The sequence below is a fragment of the Hevea brasiliensis genome, chromosome 14, assembly GCF_030052815.1.
Source record: "Hevea brasiliensis isolate MT/VB/25A 57/8 chromosome 14, ASM3005281v1, whole genome shotgun sequence".
Lineage (NCBI taxonomy): Eukaryota > Viridiplantae > Streptophyta > Magnoliopsida > Malpighiales > Euphorbiaceae > Hevea > Hevea brasiliensis.
This window is the reverse complement of record NC_079506.1, coordinates 5,608,611-5,621,606: the sequence shown is the minus strand read 5'-3', so window position 1 is coordinate 5,621,606 and position 12,996 is coordinate 5,608,611.

The following is a 12,996-nucleotide window of genomic DNA, read 5'->3' as shown; positions in this document are numbered from 1 at the left end:
CATGATGACGTACAAAATGACAATCAATTTCGATGTGTTTGGTACGCTCATGAAATACATCATTATGAGAAATCTGTATGGCACTTCTATTATCGCAATGAAGCATTGTGGCAGAAGAATGAGTGACACCCAAATCAGTTAATAACCACCGTAACCAAAGTAATTCAGATGTAGCATCGGAAGAGCACGATATTCGATTACGTGCTAGAACGTGCAACAACAGCTTTGCTTTTGCTACGCCAAGAGATAAGAGAATTACCCAAGAAGAAACAATAACTGGTTGTAGAGCGACGATCGGCGGATCACCACCAATCAAGATCGTGAGTAGCAAGATATTACTAGGTAGGAGTTTGCAGAAAAGTGCAATGCATGATAAAGAGTGCCTTTGATATAACGAAGGATTCGAAGTACTGCAGAGAAATGAGTTGAGCGAGGAGCAAACATAAACCGGTGACGGATGAACAAAGATAGGAAATATCAGTCGAGTAATCGTGAGATAAACAAGACTCGACAAGTCGTCGATATAAAGTAGGATCATCAAGAGGAGTGCCATCAAGAGGTGTGAGTTTGCAATTGAGCTCCAATGGGGTTGATCTTGCTTTTGCTATCGATGATGCTCGCCGAGAAAGTAAGTCGGATGCATACTTGGCTTGAGATAGATAATAGCCATCAGAATTTTGAGAAACTTCAAGACCCAAAAAATAGCTGAGAGAACCCAGGTCTTTCATTTCAAAATGTTGATTGAGATAATGTTGTAACTCTAAAATACGGATGAATCATCTCTGTTATTATCATATCATCAACATAAAGCAACAGAAGAACAATACCACCGCTCGGCGAGTGAATAATGCAGAATCATGTGGACTATAGAGAAAACCAAATTGAGCAAGAGTGGAACTAAATTTGGCAAACCAGGCCCTGGGAGCTTGTTTTAATCCATATAAGGCTCACCGAAGTTTGCAAACCTTATGAGGAGAATGATAACCAGGAGGAGGAAGCATATAAACCTCTTCTATTAAATCACCATGAAGAAAAGCATTTTTGACATCCATTTGGAAAAGTTTTCATTTACGAACTGCAAAGAATAGCTAAGAGATCGCGAATAGATGTTAATCGGGCCACTGGAGCAAAAGTTTCTTCATAGTCGATACCATACTCTTGAGTGTACCCTTTGGCTACTAAGCGAGCTTTGTAGCATTCAATAGTTCCATCAGAACGGGTCTTGATTTTGTAAATCCATTTGCAACCAATAGGGGTCTTGTTTGGTGGAAGATCAACTAAATCCCAAGTATGAGTTTTCTAAAGCTGAAGTTAAATACCATAGCTTGCTGCCAAAGAGGGTCAGTACTTGCCTCACGATAAGAACGAGGCTCATGAAGGGTTGCAATAGTAGAGTAACAGTGAAAATCAGAAAGATAATGAGGAGTTTCTCTTACACGGGTAGAACGACGAAGAGTAGTGCTAGGAGGAGATGCAGGTGCAGGTACTGGATCAACAACTGGTGCCGATTCAACAGGGGCAGGTGTAGTTGGGCTAATATTGAGCACATCACAATCACTGATCCGACTTGGAAACAGCTCTTTGGAGGAGTCAGTGAAAAATAGAGAGTCAGTATTGACAGAGTGATGAAATTTGGAAAGAGAAGAGAACATAGTATTTTCCCAAAAGGTAACATGACGAGAGATGCGTAACTTATTAGAAACAGGATCCCAACAACGATACCCTTTGTGTTCAATGCCATAACCAAGAAAACAACATAGACGAGCACGAGTTCTAATTTGGTATGTTCATGAGGTTGTAAAAGAACAAAAGAAACACATCCAAAAGGTTTAAGGATGGAATAGTCAGGAGGTTGTCCAAACAACTTTTCAAAAGGAGATAAATTATGAAGAACCAAGGTAGGAAGACGATTAATAATATAAACAGCATGAAGAGCTGCTTCTCCCCAAAATTTTTCTGGACATGAGGCAGAAAGAAGAAGAGTACGTACAGAATCAAGAATATGGCGATGCTTGCGTTCGGCTCGCCCATTCTGTTGAGAGGTGTGAGGACAAGAACGTTGAACAACGGTGCCTTGTTGACTAAGAAACTGAAGTAAAGAAGAATCCCGATATTCCATGGCATTGTCTGTTCGGAGAATTTTAATGTCACAAGAGAACTGAGTTTTAATCATTTTTGCAAATGTAATGTAAATTTGTGATAACTCAGATCGATGTTTCAAAAAATATATCCAAGTAAACCGAGAATAATCATCAATAAATATTACAAAATAACGAAAACCATTTACTGAAGAAATAGGAGGACCCCAGATGTCAGAATGAATTAAACCAAAAGGAGTGTCTGAAGTAGTATTATTATGAGAAAAAGATAATGCAGGTTGTTTTGCAAGCTGACAATTTAAACAATTAAATGACTCAAACTTAGTAGATCCTAATAATCCACGAGAAATTAAAGGTTGAATTTTACTGGTAGAAGCATGACCAAGACGAAGATGCCATTGGTGAATGGAGGAATTAGGGATTGTAGCTGCAGACACAAATCTCTGAGGAAGATGTAAAGATGTAAGCTCAAATAATCGACCCACTCTGCGACCCTTCCCAAGAATCATCCCGCTTGTGGATCCTGCACTGACACCATGGTGAGAAAAAATAACATTTAGTCCTTTTTCACACAACTGACCAACAGAAATAAGATTGAGTGCCAAATTAGGGATATAATAAGTGTCAGGGAGATGAAGATTTGAGGTAGACACATGACCAGTATGTGTGATGTTCATTTTAGTACCATTTGCAGTATGGATTGGTGGTAAGGAAGATACAGGTTTTATGTAAGACAAGAATTTAAGATTAGTGGTCATATGATTACAACATGCAGAGTCAAAAAGCCAATAAGAATTACCCGGAGTGGCAGACATGGCAGCAGGAGAATTAGAAGAGATAACCTGTTTGAATAGTGCCTCAAGATCACTCATGGTGATGGCAGTAGAGCCCTCAGTAGCAGCAACAGCAGTGACAGAGGAAGATCCAGGCTTTGAGACATTCTTGAATTTATAATGCCCTCCTTTTGGTCTTGGAGGACGTGTGGGACAATGTTCAAGAATATGACCGTAACCATGACAATATTTGCATTTTATAGTAGGACAATATGCAAAAGCATGACCAATTTGATTACAATTCTTACAGAGTTGATTGCCAGATTTCTGATGTGAGGATCTAGTAGTTGCAAGAGCAGCTTCAAATTGAGGAGCTTTATCCAAACCGAGACGAGTCTCTTCAAAAATAATCTCTTGAATAGCAGTTTCCAATGATGGGAGTGGATTTCGATGTAGCAGGGATGCTCGAACGGCCTCATATTCTGAGCGAAGAGCCATTAGAACTTGAATGAGATGAAGATGATCTTCACTGATTTTGGCTTGAGATATTTGATTCCAAATAGGTTGGACCTGGGCAAGAAAATCATTCACAGATTGACCTGCTTCTTGTTTCAGATTATGAAGAGTAGTCCACAACTGATAATAGTGGGCAAGTCCAGTGGTCTGATACCGATTAGCCAAAAAATCCCAGATTTCTTTGGCAGAGTCATAATTAGCAAACTGGATGTGGATGGACGAGACAGAGGTATTGCGAAACCAGGTGATGATCTGATGATTTTTACTATCCCAATCCTCAAGACGGTCAGCAAATTTTGCATCAGTTTCATCGTTCTCTCTTGTCGGCGCAGTGATATCTCCGGTAACAATACGCCAAAGCTTGCGACCTATCAAAAAACTTTTCATTCCTTGAACCCAAAGATTATAGTTGGAACCAGTCAGAACTGTTGCAATAGGTTTTGAAATATCAGATTTCTCCATTGATAACAAGATGAGGAAAAAAAAAATGGTATAATAATAGGTATGAAAGAATGAACCAGAACAGGTTGTAGAGAGAGCAGAGAGACCCAAAAAGAACTAGAAATAAAAGCTTTATGGCTCTGATACCATGTTAAAAGAAAGAATACAAGTAATGAAAGAAAGGATTGTATATTTGTCTGTGTCTCATTTACAGAGATATTACATCTATTTATACATGAGAATATGAACTAATTTGGACAAGAATAATAATTGCTATAATTATGCTACACAAATATCCTATAATTATGCTAATTGCTGTAATTATGCTACACAAATCTCCTATAATCATGCTAATTGCTGTAATTATGCTAACATAAAGTATGCAATATGCCCTTTCATTTGATGACTTGTTCACTCAAGGCATAGATTCTACCTCCATATATAACTAGTAGGAGCTAACACATGCCCATATATCCATACATAGTACAAGTATGAAAGCAGTATCAAACTCAAACCACCTATATACAAGATAACTATGCTATCTCAGGTCTAAAGATTATATGCACTGATATGATTTATGACAATACATTGACAATAGTAAACTTCATATGCTTGTCATAAATGTCACTGGTTCGGCCTACTTATCATGTATAAGTGCCTATCATGTTTGTTATATGGCATGAGACTCACCATTTCATCTTATTTACATCTCATACAAATAACTTGGGAACAAATAAGATTACAATATTTCTGGATAAGTCGTGTCTTTATTGTGAAGTATCCTCAATTGTGAACCTATTTATGATACTTTGTACTAGAAATACTGTTACTCATATTCTTAACAACTCCAGAATAATATTTCTAACAAAATATCAATGGACATTTTCTATTACACATAAATATGTTATCTAAACGGAAAAGTGAAAATGCCTTTTATTAATAAAATAAGTACAAGATACATACTAAATGATATGTTCTAGGGCATACTACTAACAATGAAGCAACAAATTGAGAAAATACCAAATCCTCACAACAAGGAGATAAAACTCAATTTATCAATAAGAATAGACTGAAAACAAATATAAATCTGTTGCAAAAGGGAATATATAGAATGAGTTAGCTAGGATAGTTTAAGTTTTTTGTCAACTCCATAATTATGTTTGAATGAACTCAAAATTTGAAATAACTTAAATTCAAATGACCCACATAATTAAGGGCTAATTTGTATGATCTAATTTGAATATAATACATTTAAATTGACTTCATCTAATAAAAAATAATTACTAATCAATTTGTTTATTGTGTGAGAAAATTCAATATTGGGATGATGAGCCCCTTTTTTTTCATTATGCAAGTCTTTTTTTCTCCTAAAAGCAGTTTCTTTATCAACTTTAAGCTAAAGCAGATTTGTTAAAGAGAAAAGGAAAAACTTTAGGACCATTATTTTGTCTTTATGTTTGTCGGTAAATTCCTCTCTCTTCCTCCATCTATTCATCAAATTTTCTTTCTGCGCAGCACCATTCTTCTGTTTATCAATGGTGAATTAATGGTGAAAGAAAAAATAGAAAGGGTTAGTGTGAATGCAAGAAAATTAATTAAAGACCTTAATAATGAAAAGAAAAGAGCGTTTCATTAATGGACCCTCTATTTAGAGGGGACTTTTTTCCGTACCAAGTCGAACAGAGCACAAAATGCCAGAAAAGGGTCGGAGAAAAAACTATTTATGGGTGGGGGGTCATTCTGGAGTCATTCCCTCAGTCATAGTGGCGAAATAGAAAAATTCCGTCACTTAAAAATGCAAAAAACACTTTGGTCCTTGCCAGCACGCCGTGCCATCTGTTTCCGCTACGACTACAAGATATCAGCAATTTGTTTCCGTTTGTAATTTACTAACAAAAACACATTTCCGTAAGTAATTTTTTATCCCAACATTGAATTCCAATATATACACTAGCGAAAATTAAATCGGTTTGAAATTCGATTTGTGAAAATACTGATGGATTTAGCTTTCCGTTAGTAAAATTATTATCTTAATATAAGAATACAATTTTTTTCACAGAAATTTTATAATTTCATTCCTAATTTTGATCAATATTACACTTTAATCTCTCAATTTTTAAAAATTAACACTTTAGTTCCTCAGTTTTGATCAATATTATATTTTAGTCTTTATATTTTCAAAAATTAACACTTTAATCCACTCATTTTTAATATATATAATAATTTAGTCATTGTAATATTAAAATTATAACACTTTAGTCTCTTGACGAAAGTATTAAATTGTTTTGATTGTTAAAAACTCAGGGACTAAATTGTTCTAATTATTAAAAATTCAGGAACTAAATTATTTATATTTTTAAAAGGACTTTCATTTCTCACGTTTTCACAAAACTCAAGGACTAATATGTTAATTTTTAAAAATACAGAGATTAAAGTGTAATATTAATAAAAACTGAGGGACTAGTGTAAATTTCCCATTTTTCATTATAATACAAACGGATTAATAATCCGTTAGTGAAATTTAGCTCCTTCAAATTGTAATTTCGTCTCCCCTAAACCGTGCGAGCGCGACCCTTTTCACAGTTTCACAGCTATGCATACGACTTCTTCAGTGCCTAACACTCACTACCATATAACATAGCCGGTCGTATGGCTGTACGGTAAAATTTTCCTTTCAACTTAATGGAAATCTTGCGATCACATAAAACTCCCGTGGCACGTCTCCACTTCAACCATCCGGCTTTAATCCTATGACTAACATCCTCCTCACATCCCTCATATACTTGAAGGATTGAGCCGAGTATTTAAAGTGATTACTTTGGGACAGTACCACTCCATCCAGACTAACTCCTTCCCTATCACTAGTTTGGCCTTCACTGAACTTGCAATGCATGTATTCTGTCTTCGTTCTACTTAACTTAAAGCCCTTTGACTCTAGAGTACTTCTCCAAAGCTCTAGCTTTCTATTGACTCCTTCTCGCGTCTAATTTATCAGAACAATATCATTCACAAACATCATGCACCAAGGAATACTCTCTTGTATATGTTTCGTCAATTCATCTAAAACTAATGTAAAAAGGTAAGGGCTTATAGCTGATCCTTGGTGTAATCCAATTGAGATCGAAAAATCTCGTGTCCCTTCCCACTGTGCGTACAATAGTAGTTGCTCCTTCATATATATCTTTCAACACTTGTATGTACCTAATAGATACCCTCTTTTGTTCTAACACATTCCATAAAACATCTCTTGGAACACTATCATAAGCCTTCTCCAAATCAATAAAAACGATGTGTAGATCTTTCTTCACATCTCTATATTTCTCCATCAAACTTCTAATGAGAAAGATCGCTTCCATAGTTGAACGACCAGGCATAAAGATCGCTTCTAGTCGATGCTCCACAACTTCATAATATGGCTCATGAGTTTAATTCCCATATAGTTTGAGCAACTCTGTATGTCTCTCTTATTTTTAAAAATAGGTACATTAGCCCAATAAATATTAAGTTATTTATTGAAGGTTGTATTTCTGGAAGTTTGTTGGACTAAGCATTACTGAGCATTGTAGTGATTCTCTTTATAAAGTCAATTAATTGATTCTTTAGTTTTCAATTGCTCAAACAGGTTGAGCTTTAGAAGCTTCCAGTGGGGAATTTCTATAGTGTTGCTACCCATGTGGTAAGTATATATGCACTTGAAAGACAATTGTTTGTAAGTTTGAGTCTTGCCCTTGTTCCTTTGCTAATTTTGATTATTTCATTTTCGATGATGTTGCTTTTCCATGAATTTTTTTTTCTTTACATAAATCTGTGTCTATGTAGTTTTTAAAATGCCTCATTTACTAGCTTTTCAAAATTTTCATAAACACGTGGATAAGTTGAAACATGAAGAGTTAGTTGAGAATATGGAAAAATAGGAGCCTATGAATACTAAAATGTCAATTTGTGCGACACTTTCTTTGTATCATAGCTTTACTTAGGTTTTGTAAAAAAATAGTGAACCTAAGTAGTATTGGTGTAGAGTGTCATTTGTCATTCCACTCATAAGAGAGGGGTCATCTAATATTTCAATTTTTATTTTATTTTATTTTAGAAATGTATGTTTGTCAGGAAGTAATTATTGAACTCTCTTGTTACATGCGGTAGCTAGCACATAGCCACCATAATGAACAAAATCAAGGCTACATTTTTTTCTTTTGGCTTATTACTTACTCTTGAGTTATGAGATGATTAATTTAGTTACATGATTAGGTTTCTGGAATTAATAAAAAAACTATATTGATCTGTCCATTTAATATTATATATATAAATATACACTCCCCAATAGAATATAATGTATAATATCAAATTATACAAATAAGTTCAAGACTTCTTTGTCTTTATCCTTTCTTTGATAAATTTTAGAATTTTTCATTTATTTTCTTTTCTTCTTTAAATTATGTTCAGCCATAATTTTATTATTAGTTTTTCCTTATATTCATTTCATGACTTTATCATATTTCAAATGAATTTTTTTACTATTCTTTTCTTCTTCAAAATGAATGGAAAATCTAAGCTAGTATTGAGTCTTTCCTACGCTATAAGATTCAAGAAAATAAATTGTTAATATAGATATAATTAATCTATTCTACGTTGTCTTAAGTTTTGTAATTGGTAGGTACGAGAGGTCCTGCATTTAAGGGAATATAAAGCTTTTTTTTTTTCTACCAAATAATATCCTTGTGGGCATTTAAAATCTTGTCTAGTATATGTGTTTGTGTGTGTGTATATATATATATATATATATATATATATATATATATATATATATATATATATATATATATATATATATATATATATATATATTTATTTATTTATTTATTTATTTATTTAAAGTCATTAGGTAGGTGAGATTGACCGACTTAAACCTCTACCCTGGTAGGTCAAGTGATATGTCTTTGCTGGCTGGATAAAATCAAGATAAACAATGAATAAGTTGTTACATCTAAGAATTACTTTTATTTTTTTTAACATATGTATTATAGGTTAATGTATGTGAAATCTCTCAATTCACTTTATGACCAGTACTCCAGTAGTGGCCCAGTAGCACAAGTATTACTGCTGATATACCTTTTGTTTTCTGCTTAGCTTTAGTTTCCTTGGAAACTGTTACAGATATAAGGAATAATTGTACGCAGTCATATAATGATATTGCTATATCTGCCCATAGTTCAAGGGCATCCATTGGATATAAGCATGTATGATTAAAATGCCAAAAAGTGTTTGCTTCCAAGAGCACAGTGGATGGTCACCTAAAAACTTTTCCAACAAGTCTTGCATGTAAAGATTAGCTGTCGACATTCAAGTTTGTCAAAAATTGCTAAACTATGGGAGTTGTGTATATTGAGTAATTATTTTAATTAGAATTAGTTATGTAATAGCAGTAGCATGTCTTGTAGGTGCATGTTGTCTTAACTCGTCAATATTGCCAATTTGTGCCTGAATGAATTTGGCATTTTTTTAATAAGAATAATAAGATAAGTACAATATAGTATTTTTATAAGAGAAAAAATATAAATATAAATAATTAAAATATTCTATTTATATATGATCTGGATAGAGTAGAATAGCTTTCCGGATAGTAACAAGTCCTTTTTGATTTTGAATGAACAAAGAAAACACCAAACGTCAATAGAGGAACAAGCTGCATTACTCATACTTGAGTCTTAAACCAAAAGAAATCAATGATTCATGTTATATTTTGAATTGCTAAATAACTCATTCAAATGTTGAAAAAATAAATAAATAAACAAATCTCTCTGAGAGGAGAAAAATAAAATCATAATAATGAGGAGAAATAGGATCATAATAATGAGGGGAACTTCAAATCTATTTTTAAAAGACAAATCTAAGGAGAAAAATTCAGATCTACTTTAAATAGATACATATTTGATCCAAAACGATATAGATTTGAGCGATTGTTAAAAAAAAATACTAACATAAAATAATAAAAGAAAAAGGAAATTGATATAGAGGTAGCCATAGCTGTCAAAAAGAAGAGATATGAAAGAGAAAAGAAAAAGGAAAAAGAAAAAGAGAGGAGAGGAGTTGATTTTAGTTTTTTTGCTGATTACTTTTTTACGCATGGTATCTACAAAACGTAATATATTAATATTAAAAAAATTATAATTTAATCTTACAAAATAAAATAAATTTCTTAAAATGCCACATAAGATCCCTTTTCACAAGACTCCTAAATTGTTTTGTTATCTCATCAGTTTCTTTTTGAGTAGTTCCCTCAATTACAAGCGTTTTAGTTTTTTAAAAGATCACATTTAAAATTGATTAACAGTAATCCTAAATAAATAGAAAAATTTTTGTAGAAATATAAAGACAACACCCACAAAGAGAAAGATGGCAATTACATAGGGAAATCAACAATATCAGTAGCCACAAAGCAAGATGAATAAAATTGTAAAATTGAGTACTGACCTAGAGTTACATACGACACAATTCTTTTTTCATTTTCAAGGTTTTCATATTTTGTTTCGATCTAAAATCAGATAAAAACAGAGAATTAAAAATTTAATGTTTAAATAAGATCGAATCAATGTACTGTTTATATAATATTTAATAAATATTAAATTTATATTATATAAGTAACAATATTTTATGTATTAATATTAGAATATTAAATTTCTTTTACTAATATTAATATATTACGTTAATACAATATTTATATACTATTGAATAAATACTAAATTTATATTCTATAAATTTAATGCATATCGAGGGGTGAGTCAATGTGCTTGAGTTGTGTACGGATTCAGTGACAAGTGAGCTAATCCTTTGAGATTCCATATCAATTATAAATGTGTGTGTGGATAGGGATGGTAATGAATTGAATATTTGCCGGTGTTCAACCCAACCAAGTTTTAATAGGACGAATTTGGATAGTATGTAATCGGGTTTGTGATGGGTTTGGATTTGAGAAATAACACTCATGTCAGAGTTGAGTTTTGTATGTTGTATATCTGTTATCTGAAGCTATTTATTAATAAATAAATAATAATTTTTATAATAATATTTATAAATTTTAATATATTATATTTTAATTAAATAGAGTTTAATGATTTATAGAATTATTAATTTTTTAAAATATAACTTATTAATAAAAAATATTTTTTATATAGATTAATAATTAAAATATGTAAAATTAAATGGTTCAAATTTTTTGAATAATAATAATCAGGTTTGAGACAGGTTCAGGTATTGAAATTATTAATTGGATTCAAGTTCCAATAGGGTGATATTCATTCGTAGTATACTATTCATTGTCATCTCTATGTGTCAAGGGCTTGTATAATTTAGTGCATCTTGATAATGTTGTCATAGTTTTAATATGGAACGTGTTCTATCTCTAAGCCTGTTTGTTTAATTATCTCACAATAAAAAAAATATATTATGTAATAAATAATTTTTTGTAAGATAATTAATATCAGTATATTATATTAATAAATATAATTTTTATAAATTAAATTTAGTATATTAGCTTGCAAAGTGAAATGTTTCATATAAGTATTAAGGTTGTAAGAAACGTTGACATTTTTTGGAAGGAGATATTAATGCTATATAAGATAACAATTCATTCTACTATATGCTTTTTTTAATTATTTTCTAAACCTTCCCTCACACATATATATAGTTAAAATTATTTTCGGATCAATTTTTCTCATTAAGATTAAGTTTTTTTTTTTTTTCTCATATTAACATCAGTTTATATGGTTCATTCGAAAATATTATTTGTGTTCTCTAGTGAGTTGAGTTTATTAAATAAACAAGAAAAGTTTTTATTTTTATTAATTAGATTAATTTTATTAATTTTTTTATATTTATCATTAAATATTAAAAATTTACATAAAAATTATAAGTTATATTTGTCGATGATAATCAATCAACCAATCAACCATGCAGAGTGCCCATTTTCATCTTTTTTCTTTTTTAATAATTGAGAATTTATTTGCTTAAGATAAAATTGTGTTGGAAATTTCTGTGGGGCTTGTGTTCTTGACGAATGACATGATAATGGATGTGAATTCTGAATGATTTTGACTGGTCTTTCACTTTCTTCATTTATACAATGGCTCATCAAGAATGAAGAATCACAGGGTTACAGTGTTTGCATCCCTGAAATTCTGATAAATTGGGAAGTGGTGAACAAATGCAAAGGTTGTCAAATCCACTGGCAGGTCATTCTTTTGTCTATCTCTCTCTCTCTCTCTCTCTCTTCTTTTTTTTTTTATTTTGTATAATGGATTTTTTTTTTCTTTTGTATAAAAATGTTAAATTTTTATTTCTTCTATATATTATCTTGCAATTTAAAAATCTAAAATTTAATAAAATTAAATATTTACAATGTTAAAAATATTTTAATATCATTAAATTAAAATTAATTAATTAATTAATTTTATTATTTTTATACATTAACGCGTGAAAGGAGACGAAGACTTTTGAACTCGGCTCACATAACCTTATCAATTAATTATTTCATACTAAGAAGACCAAAACTCAATTTATTTGTCATATAGGAACAAAACAATAAATTTTATCTTAGTTGCATTGAAATCATCGTCGAGATTGTAATTAATAAGAAAATAATATTAAGAAATGTGAATTGAAACTGCCAAATTTTATATTTCTTTAAAAATGTTTAATGAAGATGGTAAGGGAAACCTGGCCTATCAAGAAAATTAACATCTTGAGTTAACTAATAACTCTAAAGTTTACTTTGATTTTTCTTTGCCATTGAAAACCTATGTTAATAACTACCAAATAAATGTTTCGATTGTAGTAACACTTAATTTTTCAAGCAAAATTCATATGTCTTATGTATTTAAATTTAAGGAAAAAAGAGATTCAGTTGATTATAAAAATCAATATCTCTATGCAATAATTTCAAGTCTATAATGAGTACTCTAAAATCATTATATCTTGTCAAAGTGTCTATCATACCATTTAATTTTATAACTTTCTCCCTCGAGTAATTCAGAATGTATTGAATGTTTTTCCATGAATCCAAACACGTGGTACCCTACAAATGTATGGGGTCATAAATTTATTATTTTTATACTTTCACATGTGGAAAGGAGACCAACGCTCAAAAACTGCAGACTTAAAATTAAAAAAAT